The sequence below is a fragment of the Macrotis lagotis genome, chromosome 8, assembly GCF_037893015.1.
Source record: "Macrotis lagotis isolate mMagLag1 chromosome 8, bilby.v1.9.chrom.fasta, whole genome shotgun sequence".
NCBI lineage: Eukaryota > Metazoa > Chordata > Mammalia > Peramelemorphia > Peramelidae > Macrotis > Macrotis lagotis.
In genome coordinates, this window is record NC_133665.1 from 183,066,382 (window position 1) to 183,088,026 (window position 21,645).

Genomic DNA, 21,645 nt, shown 5'->3' on the forward strand with positions numbered 1-21,645 from the left:
GGGGGATCAGAATCTAAATTTGTGGGATGGCTGACTGGAATCATAAATTTGCATTTGGTTCTTCACTGTCAATCCATTGGAAACCCAAATGCTTAGTTTTTTCATCTATAAAATGGAGGTTAAAATAGCACCATGTCACAGGGTGGTTGTCAGGGTCAGAGGAGACGATCTTTATAAAGTCTTTTATAAATGCTAGCAGCCATTGTTGTTATTGTTGGCTATATGTGTTCCTAGCTGAACAGAGGAATGGGAAAGAAGAAGAATACTGTGTCAGCCATCCCCTCATCTACCCATTTCTCAGGACACAGCTCAAAAAATGCTCCTGCAATATTCAAAGTTAGAAAAGAAGAGAAAGTCAAGAGGAAGGACTGAAGCCTTTTGGGCTTCCATTACTAAGGTTCCTGGTCCTCCAGTTCAGCAACCAGTTGGGTGACTTTGTCTCTACAAGTATGAGCCCCTCAGCAAGGAGTTAGACATGGGCAGAATCTTGTCCCACCTGGTCAAATGGGCAACTCATTCTCAGGACCCTCTGAGGCAGAGGTACCAAGTATGTAACCTGAAGATCCAACTTCCAAGACCATGGAGCCAAGTTAAAAATACAACTGGGAAATATTTCAGTAAATAAAATATAATAAGCAAACAGAAAAATGCTAATATTGTATATGGCTTTCTGAGCCAATATACAGACTGCTGGGATCTTTTGGTATGCTCCAGTGGCCCCCTTTCTATTTGAGTTGGACACTCCAGCTCTTTGAGCTATCTCATCAACCTATTTTTTCCTCTTCGGATTTTTTGAGCACCCTGCTCTGGGTTCTAACAGAGAAGCCCTAGAGATAGTCCCCACAGCAGGAAATTGGGACATCATTGAAGGCACCCAGGAAATGATTTCTGAGCTGAGATGAGAAATAAGTTAAACACCCTAATCGCTTTCCCAGAGGATGCCCTGTGCAAAGGTGGAGGCAGGAGCTAGTTCCCAAGCTTGGGGCAGAGAGTGATGTACAGTGGACCTCTGACAGTGAAGGACTTTAAATGACAAATGGGGCTTTTTCATTTTTATCCTCATGACAATAGGGAGATACTGCTCGTTCTTGAGCAGAGGCAAATATGTAGCAGAAACTCAGTTGGTCCTATTTTGTAGACCTGACAGGAAAATCAAGTGAGGTAAAATGCTATTTAAACTTTAAAGCCTTTGATAACTGTCGACTATCATCATCATCATCAAGATGACAAAACACACTCATTCACCTGCTAAGTCTGGTTGAGAGGGAGGCCTTGACTTAAGGAAAATGTTGATTTACCTGTAGTATCTGTGGTGATTCCTGTAAACTTTTAGGTTAGTAAAACCTCATTCCTCTCCTGCAGGCCCATAAATTTTATAAGAGTGGTGCTATTGTTCATTACAGTGAAAAGTATTTACAGATGATGAAGCTTCCCTTTCATCATCTCCTATTTGCTTTTTCTTTTGCTTATCCATATTATATGATATTAGCAGGCAAGTGAAGGAAAAAATCCTCTTCATCCTCAGTTTCTATTCCTTAGGTCTGATTTCTGCTGTCTTCTTCCAGTCTCTAAACCTTTCATTCTGTCTGTCACATTCCAATTTCCACCACCCCTTTTTTCTATGAAGTATAAGAACTATATCCCTGGGGCAGAGAGGTTAGGGGCAACCAATTCCCTTTGTAACTTGGGATCAGACATACAGAGCAAAAAAAGGACCTCAGAGACCTTCGAGTCTGTCTCCTTTTAAAGAGGAGGAAATGGACTCAGAGAATTTGATTTGCCCAAGATCAAACATGGAGTCATTGGCAGAGACAGGATTTGACCTCTGACTCCTTATTTAACATACTTTCCGTTGCATCCCCTGGAGATGAACTGACCATTTGCCAGTGAGGGGATATCACTGCCTTTAGAATGGGGCTGTTCATCACAGAATCATGTTACTTCAGGAACCATTGTAAGCCATCAATTTAACTTTTCATTTTATAGATGAGTAAACTGAGTCTAAATGAAGTGCTACTTGCCCAAGGTCACAGGTAGGATGGACAGGATTTGGATCAAGGTCCTCCAACTCCAAATCCAACCTTCTTTCTGTGATACCATATAGCCTTTCATGTGGGATGGTAGGCAGACCACTTCTCACTTATAGGAGACCATTAGAAGGTAATTCAAAGGATTTAGAAGATCCAGATACATAGTGCCATGGGAAGGCCTGTTTAAGACAAAAATCCATTGAGGCAGCAGCTAGGCAGCACAGTAGATAGAGCAATGGCCTTAGAGTCAGGAAGAACTGAGTTCAAATCCAGCCTCAGACACTTAATAATTACATAACTATGTGACCTTGGGCAGGTCACTTAATCCCATTGCCCTGCAAACACCCCGCCCCCAAAGAAAAGAAAAAAAAAGACAAAAGCTCCCAATCTCAGGACTTAAAGGTTTTTATACCTTTTAGGAACAATAGTTGGTTTCTGTAAGCATTGACCTGACAGATGAGTGAATCTACATTTACAGAACTAAAACTGTTTTTAATACTTGAATCACAGGGACAAGTCTGGGAAGGTTTTTAACATACAAAGAAAAGAGTGCCTGCCTTCTGACTTTTGGATAGCCAGTAGACATCTTTCACTCAGTGTGTCTAAAATGGAACTCTATCTTTTCCTTCTCCCTTCCCTGTCACTAAGAGAGCACCTCCAACCTCCCTGTCTCTCAAGTTCGTACCTCAGGAGTCATCAGATTCTTTTATCTGTCTCTGTCTCTCTGTCTCTCTGTCTCTCTGTCTCTCTCTCTCTCTCTCTCTCTCACACACACACACACACACACACACACACACACATATACCCTCCCATATCCAAACTGGTGTCAAAGCCTCTGGATTTCACTTCTGCAGCATCTCTCAAATAGGCCCCTCTCCCCTCTCTGCCACTGTCCAGGCCCCCATTACCCTACCACTAGTGGGTCTGCCTGGTCTCAAGTCTCTCTTCACTCCAGTCCTTTCTTCATTCAGCCATTAAATTGATATTTAGCCAGTGGCAAATGGTTTCAAGTACTTTTTTCCTAAAGCAATCAAGGTCCTATAAGGCCCTGCAGTTTCCAAGTTGTAAGTCCTCTTCATCACATGTATTACCTACACGTCTTCCTCACTACCATTATACTTTGTTTGACTATGCTCTTCCCACAGACACAGTATGTATTTATGTTTATATGGGAGAGAGCAATGCTTAAATGCTTTCGCTAAGAGTTATTTGAATCCAGTGACTGATCATTAATCAGAAGCAAACCAATGGGAGCTTGCAAGCTGTAATTTAGAAGGGTGGTGTCAGGGAGTACATTTTAGAATCTAAGATTAATGAGCTCTTTGGGTACCCAACTACAGAATGTGAACACAAGGTAGGGAGCACCCCGATTAGGAAGTACATTATTGTAAGAGATTCAGATCAGTTAAAGTAAAAAGAGAAGTCAAATAAAATAACCTTAAACTGTTATATCAAGTCTGCAAATTATGGATTAACCTCTCATAAGTAAGCAGGGACAAAATTCAGTTCTAAAGGACCTGAAAAATATGGCTTATAAATCCTCAGAGACATGATCAGGAAAGCAATTAGCAAATGAGCATTTATTAATCACCAACCACGGTGATAAGGTCTGGGTATACAAAAAAGGTGACTATAAGGTGCTCTCCCTATCAGATTGGCTAATAAGAGCAGAAAGGGCAATGTTCAATGTTGGAAGGGATGTGGGAAATCTGGGACACTAATACATTGTTGATAGAGCTGCAAACTCATCCAACCTTTCTGGAGAGAAATCTGGAATTATGCCCAAAAGTCAATAAAAATGTATATGCCTTTTGATCCAGCAGTACCACTACTGGGTCTCTACCCTGAAGTTATAGAGATCATGAAAGGGGTAAAAACATCACTTGTACAAAAAATATTCATAATAGCCCTGTTTGTGGCAGCAAAGAATTGGAAATTGGGTGAATGTCTATCAACTGGGGAATGGCTGAACAAATTGTGATATATGTAAGTTATGGAACACTATTGTTCTATTAGAACTAAGAGGGATGTGATTTCAGAGAAGCCTGGAAAGAATTGCATGTGTTGATGTTGAGCAAGATGAGCAGAACCAGAACACTGCACACCCTAACAGCAACATGGGAGTGATGATCAACCTTGATGGACTTGCTCATTCCATCAGTGCAACAATCAGGGATAATCTGGGGCCATCTGTGATGGAGAATACCATCTGTATCCAGAGAAAGAAATGTGGAGCTTAAACAAAGACCAAGGACTATTACCTTCATTTTATTTTAAAAAGGGTCTTATGTACTATAAAATATCTCTAATATTTTATTTTCTTCTCAAGGACATGATTTCTCTCCCAACACATTCAATTTAATCAATGTATAGCATGGAAACAATGTAAAGATTATCAGACTGCCTTCTGTGGGGGGATGGGGGAAGGAAGAGAGGGTAGAAGAAAAATTGTAAAATTCAAAACCTTACAGAAAGCAATAGGTAGAAACTACTATAGTAAATAATTGGAAAACAAAATATTAATAAAAAAATAATATAAGGTGCTCCCAAGGAACTCACATTCTAATGAGGGAGAGGGAGACAATATGCAAATAAATATTTATAGACTTAGACAATCCCCTCAATGAAGGTTCCATTCAAAAGGTCATTGAATAGATTCCTCTCCTGAAATCCACTCTAGGAAATCACAAGCCAAGAAGTAAGGCAAGAGCACCACTCTTTAAGAAGTTGCCAGCTCAAATAAAGAGAGAAATTCGAACCAGGATCATTCTTAGCATCTATTAGGAGGGGGAAAGTCCAGATATCTCAAAACCTGGCTGAGGACCCATGGACTTTTAAAGGAAAGCTTGTCTCTGAAGACCCAAAGATTTTTTAAAGTTCTCTTTTATCTTCAATTCGGACCTTGGAGCCCTAAGAGAAGCAATCTTCCTTCTAGATTTTTGTGTTGGTTTTCTAAGCCAGATCACAACATAAACTACTGAGTCAAAAAAACCACTTATTATGTGATATCAGTCAAGTTAATTTAAATGTTTATTAGAGTCACCCCATTTCTTAGGACCTTAGGGAAAATGTTTGTCTCTAAATGTTTTTCATTAACCAAAGAGAGAAAGAACAAATCACTGAATAAGATATATGGTGAAGGAATCTAGAACAACAAATCAAAATTCCCCAACTAAACAAAAAAGTAGAATTTTTGAAAATCAAAGAATTCATAAAATTAAAAGCAAAAAGACCATTGAATTGATAAAGGAAGGAAAGAAGGAAGGAAGAAAATAAAAATTATAGCTATCATCTATATAAAGCTTTAATGTTTTACACAGAACTTCACAAATATCTCATTTTATCCTCACAACAATCTTGGGAAAAGATACTATGATTATCACCACTTTACAGATGAAAAACCTGAAGCAGGTAAAGCTTAAATGACCTGCCCAGTGTCATACAACTACTAAGTGTCTGAGGTCAGAGTTGAACTCGGATCTACCTGACTTCAGATCCAGTGCTCTATCTACAATTATCTTTTTGCGGATGATGTGATGATTTATTTAGAAAACTTTCAAATCAACTAAAATTTTATTTAAACAATTCTTAAATTCATCAAAGTTGCAGAATATAATGCATGTGCATATGAATCAATACCATTTTATACATTAACTACAAAACCCAGCAGGAAGAGATCTAAGGAGAAATTCCATCCAAAATAACAATAAACCATATAGAAGTCTATATGCTAAAGAAATTATATGAAAACAGCTATATAACACCTTAAAAATTGGAGAAATATTGACAGTAGTCAATAGATTAGTCATTAATAGATTGTCACCTATTATAATAAAGATGGCAATATCACCTAAATTAATTTTTCCAATGCCATACCAAACTACCAAAGAATTGTTTTAGATAGTTAGAAAAATATTAACAAATTCATATAAAAAATCAAAAATGGTCAAAAATATCAAGGAAAGAAATGAAAAAAGTGAGAAAGAGGTGGCAAACACTACTACTTCAAAATTAGATCATTAAGAACTAATTTTTTATTTACAATAGTCTTGATTTTTAAAAATCAGGGGATTGATCAGGGGAACAGATTAAATGAAAATAATGACGCAATGTTTGATAAACCTAAAGATAACAATTACTGGAGAAAGGACTCACAATGTGACAAAAATTGCTAGGAATCCTAAACAACCATTTTCTGGTAGAAATTATAATACAATACTGCATACCACATATCAAGATAAACTTCAAATAAATGTAAGACTTAGATATATAAGGTGGCATCATAAACAAATTAGAAAAGCAAGAAATTGCTTTTCAAATCTATGAGAGTAAGAGTTCATGATAAAGCTAAAAAGAGGATCACAGGAAACAAAAAAATAGACAATTTTGGTTATACAAAATTTAAATTTAATTTTAATTTTAGTTTGAATTTGCATTTAAAAACTAATGTGGTTAAATTTAGAAGGAAAACAAGTGAATGAAAAACAAAATCTCTGATGAAGAGAAATAGGATAACAATATTTGTGTCAACAATATTGTAAGGAAATAGAGCTCTGAGAACTTTGGATCTCTGACCAATGCAGTAATAAATCGAGATATCACAGGCCTGAGGTAGAAGTTCCCAACCACTGTCTGCCATATTGTTGATGGACTTCACAGGTCACTGAATGAGCCATACACTTTTGGACTGTCCCACGTAGAAATCTATTTAACCAGATAAGGTATATTTATTCATTTGGAACATTCTATTTTCCATTCTGTTTTTTGTTGTTTAATGTTTTGTTCCAATGGGTGAAAAGTCAAATAGATTAGAGTCATTGTTCACCATTGGGGGTGGGGGGGGCGGTTTGCAAAGCAATGGGGTTAAGTGACTTGCCCAAGGCCACACAGCTAGGTCATTATTAAGTGTCTGAGGCCAGATTTGAACTCAGGGCCTCCTGACTCCAGGGCAGGTGCTCTATCTACTATGCCACCTAGCTGCCCCTCCACTGCACCATCTAACTGCCCCTCACCATTTTTCTTTGAAGTACTTAAAAGCATAGATTTTAAAATGCTGGTCTTGTTTGGACACTGAAACCAGCCTAGCATTTACATTTCCTCTTCTCTCCTCTGTCTTTCTACAGATGTTGCTTCTGTGTGTTTCCTGTGTTTTCACAGGTGGATAAGATGAAGGCCCTCCTGCCTCCCTACCGTGTCTCTCGATGGTTCAGAACACCATAGAAGCTGACAAAGTCATTAGGAGTGCCAGAAAGCCCAGCAAACAGGAGTCACAGATGTGTTTCCTATGGACAGCATTTTTCTAAACAGCTTCTAATGCATTAGATCCACTTTTGAAATGGACAAATTAGATAATAGTGCCCAGAGATATGAGGCCTGAGGTAATCTCTCGTCCAGAGAAAAAAACAGCCCAGAAAATAGGAATGGAGAAAGACTTCTAACTACTGTTAGACAGACATCATATGACTGTAAATTTGGGGCTGGAAGGGTTGGACTTCAGGAGCCATCTAATCTAACCTGTTCATTTGATTGATGGAAATCTTGAGGTCTTGGTTGGGTGACTTGATCATACAGACCCAAGTTAGTCAATAATCAGCATTTATTAAATGTTTTCTTCATCAATGTGCCAGACATTGTACTGAGACTTGGTGAGTGGCAAAACTGGAATGATCATGATATGGATGATTAGTGACATTTCTACCTTCCTACAAAACTTGCATTAAGTTTAATATTTATTATCTCTCTTGAACCTTACAATCAGCCTATAAGGGAGGTATTATTGACATGAACATGCCTATAATACAGACAAGGCAGCTGAGTCTCAGAGACATGAGGTCATGTAATGATCTGGAAATTTTCTACTTTTTCTGACTTTGTCTTTCTCTATTTAACAAACTTCCTGTTCCCTTATGTTCCATTCTCTGACCTGGATGCCTTTTCTTCCTGTAACCCTTTAATGGACCACCCTCCTAGCCCATTCCCATATATAGAAATATCTATATTTGAAGCATTCCAGATTAGAATCTCCCCATTTCCTAGCTGACTGACTGATGTCTTCCTAACTTTGACCATAATAAGTATGGGAAACAGAGCTGTCTGAGCAGGGTCCCTCTCTCCCTATAAAAACCCATGAGGGACTTCATCTGGGATGGGCCTAATTGGGCTAGACACTTGCCCAGGCATTTCCTCAGCTGCCTTGAATCATGGACCCAGGACTCCTAGACCATTATAGACTCCTTCCTTAGACTGCAGTCTGGAGCCTATATTGCTGGACAGTTCCTGGTGACATCTCTACTTGTATTCCCTTTTCCAGTTCTCCTTGGAAAGTATGAGTCGGTCCCAATGTGAGGAAAGTCAGATTGATCTAAATTGAGTGTGCCAGTCCTATTCCTCATTGTGTAGAGATAGGAGCTCATGGGCTGGCCTGGGCTCTTCCCTGACCATCAAGACATGGGAGCTTCTTTCAAACATGCCAGTTAAGAGAGACCATTGCTTCCAGCATTGGTTGACTTCTCATTTTTCTCTGAAGTCCTTGATCTTAGTTGTGGGCTAGAGTCAGACTCCAAATCTAGCATAGTGTTCCCTGGGACCATACTGGAAACACTTTGGTAAAGTGTCTCAGTCCCTACCAACTAACTACAACCATATCTCTAGAATAGACCTAGAGATGGGTTCACCCACTTCTTAATATGCATGACTATTGATGAACCAAGGAGCAGGAATAAATTAAATTAATTTTAGCAAAATAACAACAATGGTGATGATAATAATGATAATGTGCATCCCAAATTGCATTCTATGAGTTGTTTCCTACTTCAGATCCCTACCTGAAGCTGTCCAACATAGCTGAATTTATGGTCTCTCCTTCTACTGCCTCTGACCGCTCCCTGGGTAGAAATGATTTAAGTACAAAAGTGGTTGGGAGAATAAAGGGAATAAGGAAAATCATCAGATTGGACCATCAGCCTGGGCATAATTGAGTTGCCTATAAAACCTTATGGTCAGTATGGCAACAGAATGTCCTTGCCCTCTGTTTCACAGGGCCAGAGCCCCTCTGGTGGAAGGAAAAGTGCCAAGAGAGGAATTTTCTCAATTCAATAGAGAAGTATGTTAGTCTCAACAGCAAGAGTCAGATGGTTAGAGTCTGGTATCACCTCTTCCTTCCTCTCATTCCCCTCTCTCAGATCTTTCCAGATGATTATTTGTCTGAAGTGTTCTTATGGAAATTGCTTTCATGTATGAGTTGGATTAAATTGCCTCCAGTTCTACAATGAGCAAATACAAGATCACTAGAGAAGTAAGGCAGTGAAATTCCAGGAAAGAAATTTTACTTCTTTACCAGGGTCTTCTACCTCCATCTCCCAGTGTCCTATCATGGCATCTGGGTGTGCTCCTCCCCCCTCACTGGCTCAGATTACAAATGCTATCTTAGTAGAGAAATTCAGCATCCTGCTACTAACCTGCTAATGAGACTCTCTGAACTAAGCTAGGAAGAAGCTCAGACAACAGACATGGCGTAATCCAGGGTTGGTGCTGTTTTTCAAAGTACTTCCAACTCCGTCAGACCTGCCCACATAGACATTTCTGGAAATGCATCAGAGAACCCAACATAGCTTTTCTCCCTCTCTTTCTCTCTCTCTCTCTCTCTCTCTCTCTCTCTCTCTCTCTCTCTCTCTCTCTCACACACACACACACACACACACACAAACACACATGTGTGCGCGCACACACGCATACACACACACACACACACACACACCAATGAAGGGTATGAGAGGTGATTAATCCCAGATTGGAAACAAATAACTGGTCACTGTGAGTCATTCTGTCTTTATAGCTAGACCATTGACTTATTTGACAGAAAATCAAGATAAACATAAAATTAAAAGGAAAGAAAACAATATAGAAGAAACAATAGTGTGTCTTACTGTGAGGTCAAAGAAAAATATACCAAGAAGACCATGAGGGGAAAGAATAAGCAAGATAAATACTTAAAAGTACAAAATTAGAACTCACATATAAGACTGGTCTCTTGCTTTCCTTTCTCATTGGAAGAAAAAAATTTAGTGCCTCTTGCTGTGAGCAATAAACATCATACATACATATTATATATACATATATATATAGGTAGATATATGTGTATGATATATATTATACCAATATATATTACATGTATACATATATATAAAGGATAAAAAAGATAAAACTCAAATCTCTGTCTCCTTTCTTGTTTCTCTCCACCACAAGAACCAAGCTCCCATTCCAGAAATCATCATTTTTCAGGTAAAATAAAGAGGTAGCATTCTGTGGTCTCATGTTCTAAAGTGAAGCACATCTGGACAATTCCCCTTGGTTCCAGGTGCTTTCCCAACAATCGAATTCGCCATTTTCCAACCATTCCATCCCAAAATGCTGAATGGATATTTCTGAAACTCAAGACTGATCCATGTCACTGCCCTGCTCAAGAAGCTTCCCTGGTGCCTCTAAAATAAAATTTAAATTCCTCCACATAACCCCTAACCCTATGTTCTAGCTGCTCTAGAATCAGACAAACCACCCTGCTTACTTTCTGTTTCCCACTCCACCCTTTGCACAGGTTGTGCCTCATGTCTTTCTTCCCCTCCTCTACCTCTTAGAATTGTTAACTTCCTCCAGGGTTCAATTGAAGATACTTCCTTCAAGGGGTCTTTCCTGATTCTCTTTTCCCTCCACACTCCACAGTTCCTTTGGATTTGCTTTGCACATGTTTTTATAAACCCAGAAGTAGCTAGTTAGAGCAGCAGAGAGTATGCTGGAGCAAGAATCAGGGAGATCTGAGTTCAGATCCAGCCTCAGACACTTACAAAGCTGAGTGATGCTAAGGAAGAACCCCTCTATACTTCAAGTAACCTTCCTGAACTTCAGCTTCACCTGTAAAAGGAGGATAACAGTAGACCCTATTGTTGTTTGTCGATTTAAGAATAAAATAATATAATCTATCACAAAAGTTTAGTGCAGCTTTAAGTGAGATGTCTAGTGTTGTTGCAAACTATAAGGCATGATATAACTGCTATCATTTTTCATAACTAAATTTTGAATGGTAAGGCCAAACAGAGGTAGTGGGCACTCACTTATTAAAAAGGTACCTAATATACATGTGTCATGGTCATACATGAACAACATTGCCCATTGCCGGGGAGTGTAACCTCCTCGAGGGCAGGAGGTGTTTTCATTTCCATCTTTGGCTCTTTGGGCCTGATCTCTGGTCTCACACAAACAGGAGTTTGATAAATGCCAACAGAATTGAACTCTGTTGTCAAGGTTCCTTTTTATCTCAGAGTAAAACATGAGAACAGAGCTGCCTGGAGGTCTGTGAGGCACAACCAATAAAGCAAGAAGATAATGAGTGATTCACCAAATCCTTCTTGAAGCATTTTGCTATATGCCAGTCACTTTTCTTAAGAGCTACGATACAAAGAAAAGCAAAAACTGCTTCAGTCCTCACTGTGTTCCCATTCCAGTCGGGGAGACAGCTAGTACATAAGGAGGTGCTTTGGAAGTAGACTGACACCCCACCGCTTTTTAAGCTATGTGAGCACATTTGGAATAGGGATTGTTTCATTCTCTGCATTTGTAGTACAATGCCTAGCATGTTGGCTGAAACATAGTTGGCTGATCAGCTAATATGACAAAAAAAAAAAAAGGAAAATGACAAGTGTTTGAGGGGTTATGTAAAAATTGGGACACTGACACTTTGTTGGTAAAGTTGTGACCTGATCAACCATTCTGGAGACAATTTGGATCTATCTCCCAAGGGCTATAAATCTGGGCATAGCTTATTGACCCTGAATATATCATTTCTATGTCTTGATGCCAAAAAGATTTTAAAAAATTTTAAGAGGACCTATATTGTAAAAATATTTATAGCAGCTCTTTTGTGGCACAAAGAATTGAAAATTAAAGGGATGCCCCATCAGTGAGGGAATGACTGAACAAATTGTGCTATATAATTGTAATAGAATACTATGGTGTTATAAGAAATGACAAACAAGATGGTTTCTGAAAAACTTGGCAAGACTTATGTAAACTAGTGTAAAGTGAAGTGAGCAGAATACAAGAGAACACAGTATATAGTCACAACAACATTGTACATTGATCAGCTGTGAATGAGTTATCCTCAGCAATACAATGATCCAAGATAATGTCTAAGAATTTATGACGAAAAATGCTATGGGGTACTTAGGTGGTGCAATGGATAGAGCACTGACCCTGGAGCCCAGAAAACCTGAGTTCAAATCTGACCTCAGATACTTAATCACATAGTTGTGTGACCTTGGACAAGTCACTTAATCCCACTGTCTTGCAAAAACTTTAAAAAAAGAAAGAAAAGAAAGATAAAGGAAAATACCATCCACCTCTAGAGAAAGAATTGATGAAGTCTGAAAGCAGATCAAAGTATACCATTTTTTTACTTTATTTTTCCATAGGGTTTTTTTTTGGTCTGTGTTTTCTTTCATAATATAATTATTATGGAAATATGTTTTGTATGATTGCACATGTATAATCCATATCAAATTGTTTGCACCTCAGGGAAAGGAAGGCAGAGAATTTGAAACTCAAAATTTTAAAAAACAAAGTTAATTGTTCCAAATGTAATTGGAAAAAATAAAATATTTTTAAGTAAATAAATTCATGTTGATTAACATTAAAATAATTGATTCTTTAATCCTCATTCTCCCCTGAATGAAAAATTTTATTTGCTTTTAATCTATCAAATATAAAGCACTGCCTTTCCTAAAATCTTTTAAAAACCATTTTTATTGAAGAGCTAACCAATTTCAAAACAGAGACACTTAGGCAGTCCAGTCAAGACTCTTCTCTGAAGTGATTAGGGGCATGATTCTACTAAGTAAAGAAAGAATTCTTAGATTTAATTTGGTTTCTAAAAGTATCTCTTGAGTTTGCCTTTGGTATGCCAGTGAGTGATTGAAGAAATTTTATTAAATGGTTTAATCGGTAGAATGGTTTTAGGAAAAGTATTTTCCAGAATGCACCAAAAGTTATGTGACTGATTGATGAATCAAAACTGTTAAGGAAACTTCACTGGAGCCCTATAATTATGTCTTATTTTTCTGTAGAATTTTGTGTGAGAATATAATAAATTGTTGAATAAGCTTGTTTCAGATTTTCAAAGCAGGATTTTTGTCTCTTTTGGGATCTCTCCTCTCTCTCTCTCTCTCCTTCTACATGGAGATGCTTAGAATAAGTTCATTGATGAACTTGTCTCTAGGAGGCTTATGCACAAAATAAAGAGCACAGAATTTTCTCCCACAATCCTTAAAACATAGAGAGAACAAATGGAGGGTAGTCTGAGAGGAGAGTCAGCAGCAGCTTGGAAAGATTGCCTGTACTAGGTGAGATTTGAACTGAGTCTTGAAAAAAGCCAGATCTGAGGTCCAGTAAGTAAGTAAGTTCTCTATTTAGCATGATTTTCCTTCTTTTTCCCTTAGTGTTTTCTCCTGTAGACCTCATTATGCAGCTATAACATCTAGTCTGTAGAACCTTTACTTGGTATACCTTGGAGAGAAGGCCCAGAAGACATTTCTCTGTGTATTAGCCCATTAGACAGTGAGCTTCTCTAGTATAATCAGAATTTCAAGTTTGATCACATATCTGGTGTAGCTGACTTTTTAGAAAAGCATTTATAAAGAAACTTTAAAATATTTTTGTAATTGAAATTGTCTGGTCTTAGTTTCTCACAAAGATTATTTGCATCATGTCTAATTCTAGCAGCCTTTTCAACTGATTCCTCTGTAAAGTCAGATCACATTACACAGTCCTGAGAGGGACTATTTCCACCCAAAGGATTCTTTCCACCTGGAAACTCTGGATAAGTCATTTAACCTCTCTCAGCTTCAGCCTTCCCCATCTGTAAAATGAGGATAATTGTAGCACCACCTTTCCAGGCTTATTGTGAGGTTCAAGTAAGATCATATTTGTAAAGCACTTGGTCTGACACATACTTGTGACCTCCTCTGAGCCTCCGTTTCCTCATTTATAAAATGGAGGGTAGAACAAGGTGGCTTCCAGCCCTGAGACCCCAGTGATTATGTCTATTGGAAGCCTAGGTTATCTTGATGGTGGAGCGTGGGTCCCCTCTAGTGGACGAATGGGGTCTAGGCGTCCACTGGCAACCAAGCCGTCTCCACCGGTGAACGTCTAGAAGTAACTGGACAACAGAACCAGAAGATGTTTCATGTTGGGGGATTTCTGGGAATCTGTTGAGTAGCTACTGACCAGTATTCCAAGCAACCGGGTTAGGACATGTCACTCTGCAGTTGTGCTGAGGGCATGGGGGTGGGAGGGAAGGGCAGGGGCCTGCCCAGAACACTGTAGAGTTGGCCAAGCACCTTCCCCATGGAATAAGGCTGAAGGGACCTCCAGAGCCAGCCCCCACTGCCCAAGTGCCCTGGACCTGGGCCCTTCCCTGGAGGCTGCTGCTGCCTGTCTCTGAGGACAATCATGCCACGTTGGGGTCCAACAACGAAAGGACCTGGAAGCTAGTTGGAACAATGTGATACAACCTGAGTACTTCCTTGGTCAGCCCCCTCCACAACATTAAGGAGGCCCTGGGCCTTGAGTCAGGAAAAGATGGGTAAAAATCTGACTTCAGACATTTCCTAGCTATGCCATCCTGGGCAAGTCCCTTCACCCTCTTTGCTTCCTTCTCATTGATGTAAAATGATCTGGAGAAGGACATGGAAAACCATTGTTAATATCTTTGCCAAGAAAACCTCAAATGGGGTCACCAAGAGTTGGGCATGACTGAAACAACTCAACAACAAATGTTTTGGAGGGCTTTGCATCATTTTAAAAGAGGCTGCTTTGGGAAGGAAAATCCCCTTCAGCTACAGATGACCAGGGGACGAGATGTGATTCATTCTACCTCAACATGACCATGACAGTGGCACCTCATAGGCAGTGATAAGTCTTCGAAAGCTTGGGAGAAGCAGCAGCATCTACCTGAGAGACTGTGATTGGGGAGGAGGAGCTGGCACCGAGAGAGAGAGAACTGGAACTGGGGACAAAGACCAGAAAGAAGATGCCCCTTGTGTTTGATCAGACTGCTCAGAGGATGTGAAATGGCTGATTGTCAGCCTTGTAAAAGGCTGTGTTTGTCTCACTAGGGGCTATATCTGTAATTTTATTAATATGGAGAACTCCCAGGTGAGGAAAATCCCTCTACCAATTCAAGTTGGCACCTTCTCTGATATTCATAGTCTTAAGAGAGTTGACTGGAGCCTTGAGATAAGGATCCCAGAGCCAATGTGCCATCAAAGAAGGACTTGAATCAAAGGGGTCTTCCCAGTATCAGGACCAGCTTTCTATCCACTGTGTCATAACACCCCTTGGAGACAAGCTAGTCACTCTGTAAAACGTGCTACAATTCTTTGGTGTGTGGGAACAGAGCTGTTTCCTACCTAATTCATATTTATACATTTTCTCCTTTTACTTTCCTTCCTTCTTTGGGGAAACCCTAGCCTAGTGCCAAAGACAAGATAAAAACAACTTTTCTTGGGAGGGAAGCACTGGCAGGGATAATGAAGCAATGAATGTGAGATCTGGGGAGCATAACTCCCTTGACTAGAAGCCAGGCTTCCCCCAGAGCAGATGCCTCGCAGGACAGCAGGAGGGATGTAGGCCACCAGGGCTTTGTGGCTTCAGTCACAAGATGTCACCAGTCACTGGTTTGTCAGAGAGAATGGGAGAACATTACAAAGATCTGGCTTTAGAGGACAAAGGACCCAAGTTTGAATCCCACCTCTGTCACTTACTACCCATGTGCCTGGTCCCTTCCCTTCTCAGATTCCTTATCTGTAAAATGAACAGTTTCTGAGTTGTCTTCCAGCTCTAAATCTAGAAATCTATTCTACAATTACAATCTACAATCTAATCTCATAACAGGCCTGGAAGGGTATTCAAAGTAAAAAAAAAAAAAATGAAGACACTGACGTATTCTACCACTCATTTTGCTATGAAAAAACTAAGATTCAAAGAAATGAAATGCCAAAACCCCCAAGACCCAAACCAAGGTCTCCTGAGCCCAAAACACAGGATCTCGGGGTTGACAGAGGCCTTGGAAGGACTGGGGAGATCCAGCCTGAACCTGTCCAGTTTGATCATTATAAACATGTACTTTTCCACTTTGTGATTGTTCAAATTATATCTTGGGAGGTTCTTCCCTTACAGTGAACCCCCAAACTGACTCTTGGCAACTTCTCCCCATGACTGCAAGTTCTGCCCTCTGTGACCAAACCAAACAAGTCTATTTCTCTTACACAAGAGCTGCAAACCAAGGCAGCTCATATCTCTGGGGATGGTTGCTAGTGGCACTCAGCTAACTTTCCATCATCACCCACAAGGGAACAGAGTCTCACCCCTGATGATTGCAGGTCACATCTGACTTCTTTTTATGGCCACACATCATGTCATTTTTTTCTACTTTCTCTATCATTTTTAAGTCCAGCCATGGGAAACTGAAGTGGTTCTGAGCTCTTTTCCTTAAACTCACAGAGACAGGGTCCTCCCTATTTGACCCCAAGGTCTGCTTTTGCAAGCAAAGACCTTCTTGCTTCCCTATGATCAGCTCCTATAATTATGGTCAGAGATCCTCCTCTATGGCTCACCTCTGCTCTCCCAGACTGTGGCAACAATTAGCTGCCTAAACACAGATGGAAACTACCAGGGAAGTCTTTTGATTGAGAACTACCACAGGCTCCTTTTTATCAGAGGCCCAGTCTTTGGGCTTATATATTTGGGATGGAAGAGATTGAGAATTTGATGGGCATTATTTTTCTTAAAATACCTGAAGATATAGTAGTTTCACAATGACTTCAGGTACCCCAACCTACCAAGTTTTCAGAAAGACTAGGCCTTTTGAAACATTTTTTTTTATTTTTGCTCCTGGGCATCTTTGGGGCAAAGATGGTGTCCCTTCATCTGCCTGCTGTGAAACCATCACAATTGGAGAGCTGTAAAGAACTAAGGCCATCTAGTCAAATCCTCTCATTGTACAGAGGAGAAACTGGGACTCAGGTAGATTAAGTGACTTGTTCTAAGTCATATAGGCAATGTCAAAATTTGAATCCAGGTTCTTTGACTACTGAACTTATGCTCTTTCTACTATACCACCCTGTCTACCCAAAGCTCTCCTTTCTTTCTACTCTTTGGAACAGTTTATCATCTTTCATATTTTTAAACATTGGTTTCCTTGACCCTTTTCACCAGGGCAAATAGTTAACTTGTATACTTAAGAAAGTCTGAATTTTGTTCTTGGAATCAGTTTTTCTGATTTTGCAAAGTCTGGTAAGACCCTCAACAATTTTATCCAATTTTCCTTTAGGCAGACTTGAGTTTCCTGTATCCTGCATTTCAAAGACAAATATAGATGCTTCTACTCATAGACCAAAGCTCCAAACATTCTAAGAGCATATTTTCTAAACATTCGGCCACAAAGAACACTAGAGAACTTGAAATTTGTTGGGGAGAAATGCACAACTATTAATAGGGAATATCCCAAGAGAGGGTATTCAGAGTAAAAAAAAATGAAGCCTATTTTAATTACTCCCAAATTACCACATGATAATATGCAAGTTTATATTTGATATTTTGGAAAAAATCACATCTAGCATACACTTTTGCTAATGGATGAATGTTTAACACATACCTTTTAGGAAATACAAAGGTATCTGGGTAAAGTATGGGAAGCAATGTTCTAAGTTAATGAGAGCTTGAGCTAATATCTAAATTCTTTAATAAATAATATCTTTATGGATCGTAAGTATGGAACTAGAAGCTCTTTAGATCAACACCTTGGACCCAATGAATCCTATTGAGGCTGAATGACTTGTCTGTAGCTATATAGGTAGTAAGTGATGGGTCTGGCACCTAACCTCAAGTTCTTGGTCCCCAAGACCAGTGTTCTTTCCATTTTCCAGTTCTGCCTCTTGTCAAATAGATATCCATATGGTTTTAAATATACCTGGGATTAAATGGGAATTCCATCTACTCATCCTCTGCTGGCTCCAATTTAGACAGATCATTCATATTATATACTATATATTAGCCACTATGCTAAGTGGGTATAAATGGGAGATGTATAGGTCCAGGTGGTTGCCTGCACAAATGCAGAGCTTTCAGGAAGTGTGAATAGATTCCAATCTGAAGTCTACTTCCTAGTTGAAGAAGAAGTCAGGTAGACTTTAGGAGAACTGCAGGGCCTGGTGCTCTTTTCTCCGGGCTCCATGAGATATACTGGACTAGAATTACATGTATCTGCTCCCCATAAATATGGCCAGCCTAGGGGCATAACTTTGCGGTCACTCTTAAGAGGAAAGGCTACCCCAAGCTTACATATGCCACATAGATACTTTGGTTGTGCTATAAAGATCATTATATATATATGATAAATAGGAAGTTAACCAAGTAATCAGCAAAAAAGAAAAGAGAGAAATTATACAAATTAGAATATATCAGAAAATCCACACATGATGAGCTTTTCTGGTGGCAGTGAAAAAAAATTTCAGTTCAAATCAAGAGAGAAATGCCAATATCACCCAAGGGGAAAGTTTGCCAAGTCTTGATGGAGAATAGTTGGAAATGAGGGAATATGTTGGGGAGCCAGCTTCCATTGTAGGTTTAGAGCTTCCAAAGAGAGCCTCTCCCCAAAGAAGCTGTGCATGAACTCTCCCCACCACACAGGTCTGAAGCATCTCCTCTGCATTCTATCTACCAATTAGGAGTCAGGTCTCATATGCAAAAGAATGAAAAATGACCCAGGCTTGGCTAGAAACCTGGCTGATATTCAGATCTAAGCACACCATATAGTACTTCCCCAAAGAAGTTTATATTTAAATGGGGGAAGACTCACATAAAGGGGACCTGGCCTACTCTGGCAGGTGGCAGACGAGAAAGTGAGAGTGAAGTTAAGGGCCAGGACCAGGGCCCTTCCTAAAATTATGGTGCAGACAAGAAGCCACCAATCCAAAGAAGACAGCCTCGAGGTAGAAATAGAAGCTCTCCACCTATTTGAGGTTACTTCAGGGGAATGCCATAGAAAGGATTTATCCAGTTCAGCAAACTCGTTGGTATTGTCTCTCAAGCTTTGCTTAGGGATAAAATGAAGAGCCATGGGCTAGATGGAATTCAGTTAGGTATCTGATTCAATTCCAGAAACATTTATTAAGTGTCCATGATGTGACAAATAAGATAAATAGTCCCTGCTCTCAAGGAGCTTAGGATCTAATAAAGGTAGATAAAAACACAAGAGGAAGCTGGAAGGAGGAAGGGACACAAAGTATGCTAGGCAAAGGAGCATCCTGCTCTGTGGATCTGAAACCAAGCTGAGCTGCAGGTGAAGGGTGAAGAGGTAAAGTTTGGTGGAATGGCTGGAATGGAGAGCTGTAAAGGACTAAAGGCCATCTAGTCATCAGGAATGGGGGGATGTCAACCTGGAAGGAAGCCTCCGGTGGAGTGTCCTGGGGCTCTATGCTTTGCCTTTTTGTTTCATATTGTTATCCACCAACTCAGATAATGGCATAGATGGTGCTCTCATCAGATTTGCAGATGGCACAAAGCTAAGGAGAAGAGCTAATGTACTAGATTACAGAAGTAGGATCCAAAAAGTTCTTGACACAGCAGGTCATTGAACTATAGATGAAATGTAATGGGGGGAGGGAGAAATATCTCAATTCACTTGAGTTTTAAAAATCAGTCTCCCCAGCATATTCATTGTGGGTAAAGCCTGGCTATGAATATCTTAGGGTCTTAGCAAGTTCATAGAAGTCAGTAGACTGGTCTGGCTCGCAAGAAAATCAATGAAATCTTGTTACATTTTTTTTTCTTTTGAAATATTATTTTATTTTTCCAATTACATGTAAAGACAATTTTAACACACTTTTTTAAATTTTGAGTTCCAAATTTTCTCTCTCTTTTCCTTTCCTTTCCCCCTCCCTAAGACAGTAAGCAATTTCATATCTTTTATATGTCCAATTATGTAAAGCATATTTCCATACTAGTCATGTTGTGAAAGAAAAAAAACATACCAAAAGGAAAAAATGCAAAAAAAGTGAAAATAGTATGCTTCAATTTGCATTCAGATTTCATCAGTTCTTTCTCTGGATGTGGACAGTATTTCTCATCAAGAAATCTTTGGAATTGTCTTAGATCATTATATTGATAAGAAAAGCTGTCATTCTCAGTTGATCATCACACAAAGTTGCTATTACTGTGTACAATGTTTTCCTGGTTTTACTCACTTAATTTTCTATCTGTTCATAGATGTGTTTCTAGGTTTTTCTGAACTCTGCTTATCATTTCTTATAGAACAATAGTATTCCATTACATTCAAATATCACAATTTGTTCAGCCATTCCCCAGCTGATAGGCATCCCTTCAATTTCCAATTCTTTGTCGCCACAAAACTTGCTGCTATAAATATTTTTGCACATGTAGGTTTTTTCCTCTTTTTATACTCTCTTTGGGATATAGACCTAGCAATGGAACTCCTGTGTCAATGGATATATACAGTTTTATTGTCAGCTCTCCAGAAAGGTTGGATGAGTTCAAACTCCAATAGCAGAGCATTAGTATCCTAATTTTCCCACATCCTCTCCAAAATTTAGCATTTTTCTATTCTGCCATATTAGACAATCTGATAAGTGTGAATTAGTGTCCCAGAATTGTTTTAATTTGCATTTCTGATCAAGAGTGATTGAGTATTTTCTTATATGACTATAGATAGCTTTGATTTCTTCACATGAAAATTGCTTGTTCTTATCCTTTAACCATTTATCAATTAGGAAATAATATGTATTCTTATAAATTTGACTCAATTCTCTATATATTTAAGAAAACAGACCTTTATCAGAAATACTAGTTGTAAAAATCATTTCTCAGCTTTCTGCTTTCCTTCTAACCTTAGTTGCATTTGGTTTCTTTATGCAAAAGTTTTTAACATAATCAAATTTATCCAATTTACATCTCATAATTCTATCTTTTGTTTATTCATAAATTCTTCTCTTCTCCATAGATCTCAAAGGCAAACTATTCCTTGCTTACTTAATTTGCATATGGTATCACTCTCTATGTATAAATTCATTTTTTTTAGGTTTTTGCAAGGCAAATGGGGTTAAGTGGCTTGCCCAAGGCCACACAGCTAAGTAATTATTAAGTGTCTGAGACCAGATTTGAACCCAGGTACTCCTGACTCCAGGGCCGGTGCTTTATCCACTGTGCCACCTAGCCACCCCTGTATAAATTCATTTTGACTGTAATTTGTAATACAGTATAAGATGTTGGTATATACCTTCTGCCATACTGTTTTCCTAGGACTTTTTGTCAACTACTGAATTCTTATGCCAGAAATTAGGAACTTAGGGTTACCAACTACTGCATTACTGTGCACATTTACTACTGTAAGCTGCATACCTCATCTATTCCAGTGATCTACTGCTCTATTTCCTAACCAGTAGCAGATAGATTTGATGATTACAGTTTTATAATATAGTTTGAGATCTGCTACAGCTAGACCACCTTCCTTTGCATTTTTTTATTAATTCCCTTGAATTTCTGGATATTT

The 21,645-nt window shown here is 39.1% G+C and overlaps 1 protein-coding gene and 1 long non-coding RNA gene across 2 annotated transcripts in view; both read right to left on the bottom strand.

Annotated features, from left to right (window-relative positions):
* The window catches only part of SCN11A (sodium voltage-gated channel alpha subunit 11), a 197,404-nt gene that overhangs the window by 151,844 nt on the left and 23,915 nt on the right, over nt 1–21,645 (bottom strand). The window lies entirely within an intron of this gene.
* On the bottom strand, nt 6,488–9,075 carry LOC141495049 (uncharacterized). Its single transcript, XR_012470646.1, has 3 exons — nt 8,855–9,075; nt 7,545–7,688; nt 6,488–6,734 (listed from the first exon to the last, which is right to left on the bottom strand). It is a non-coding gene; the product is annotated as an uncharacterized LOC141495049 (long non-coding RNA).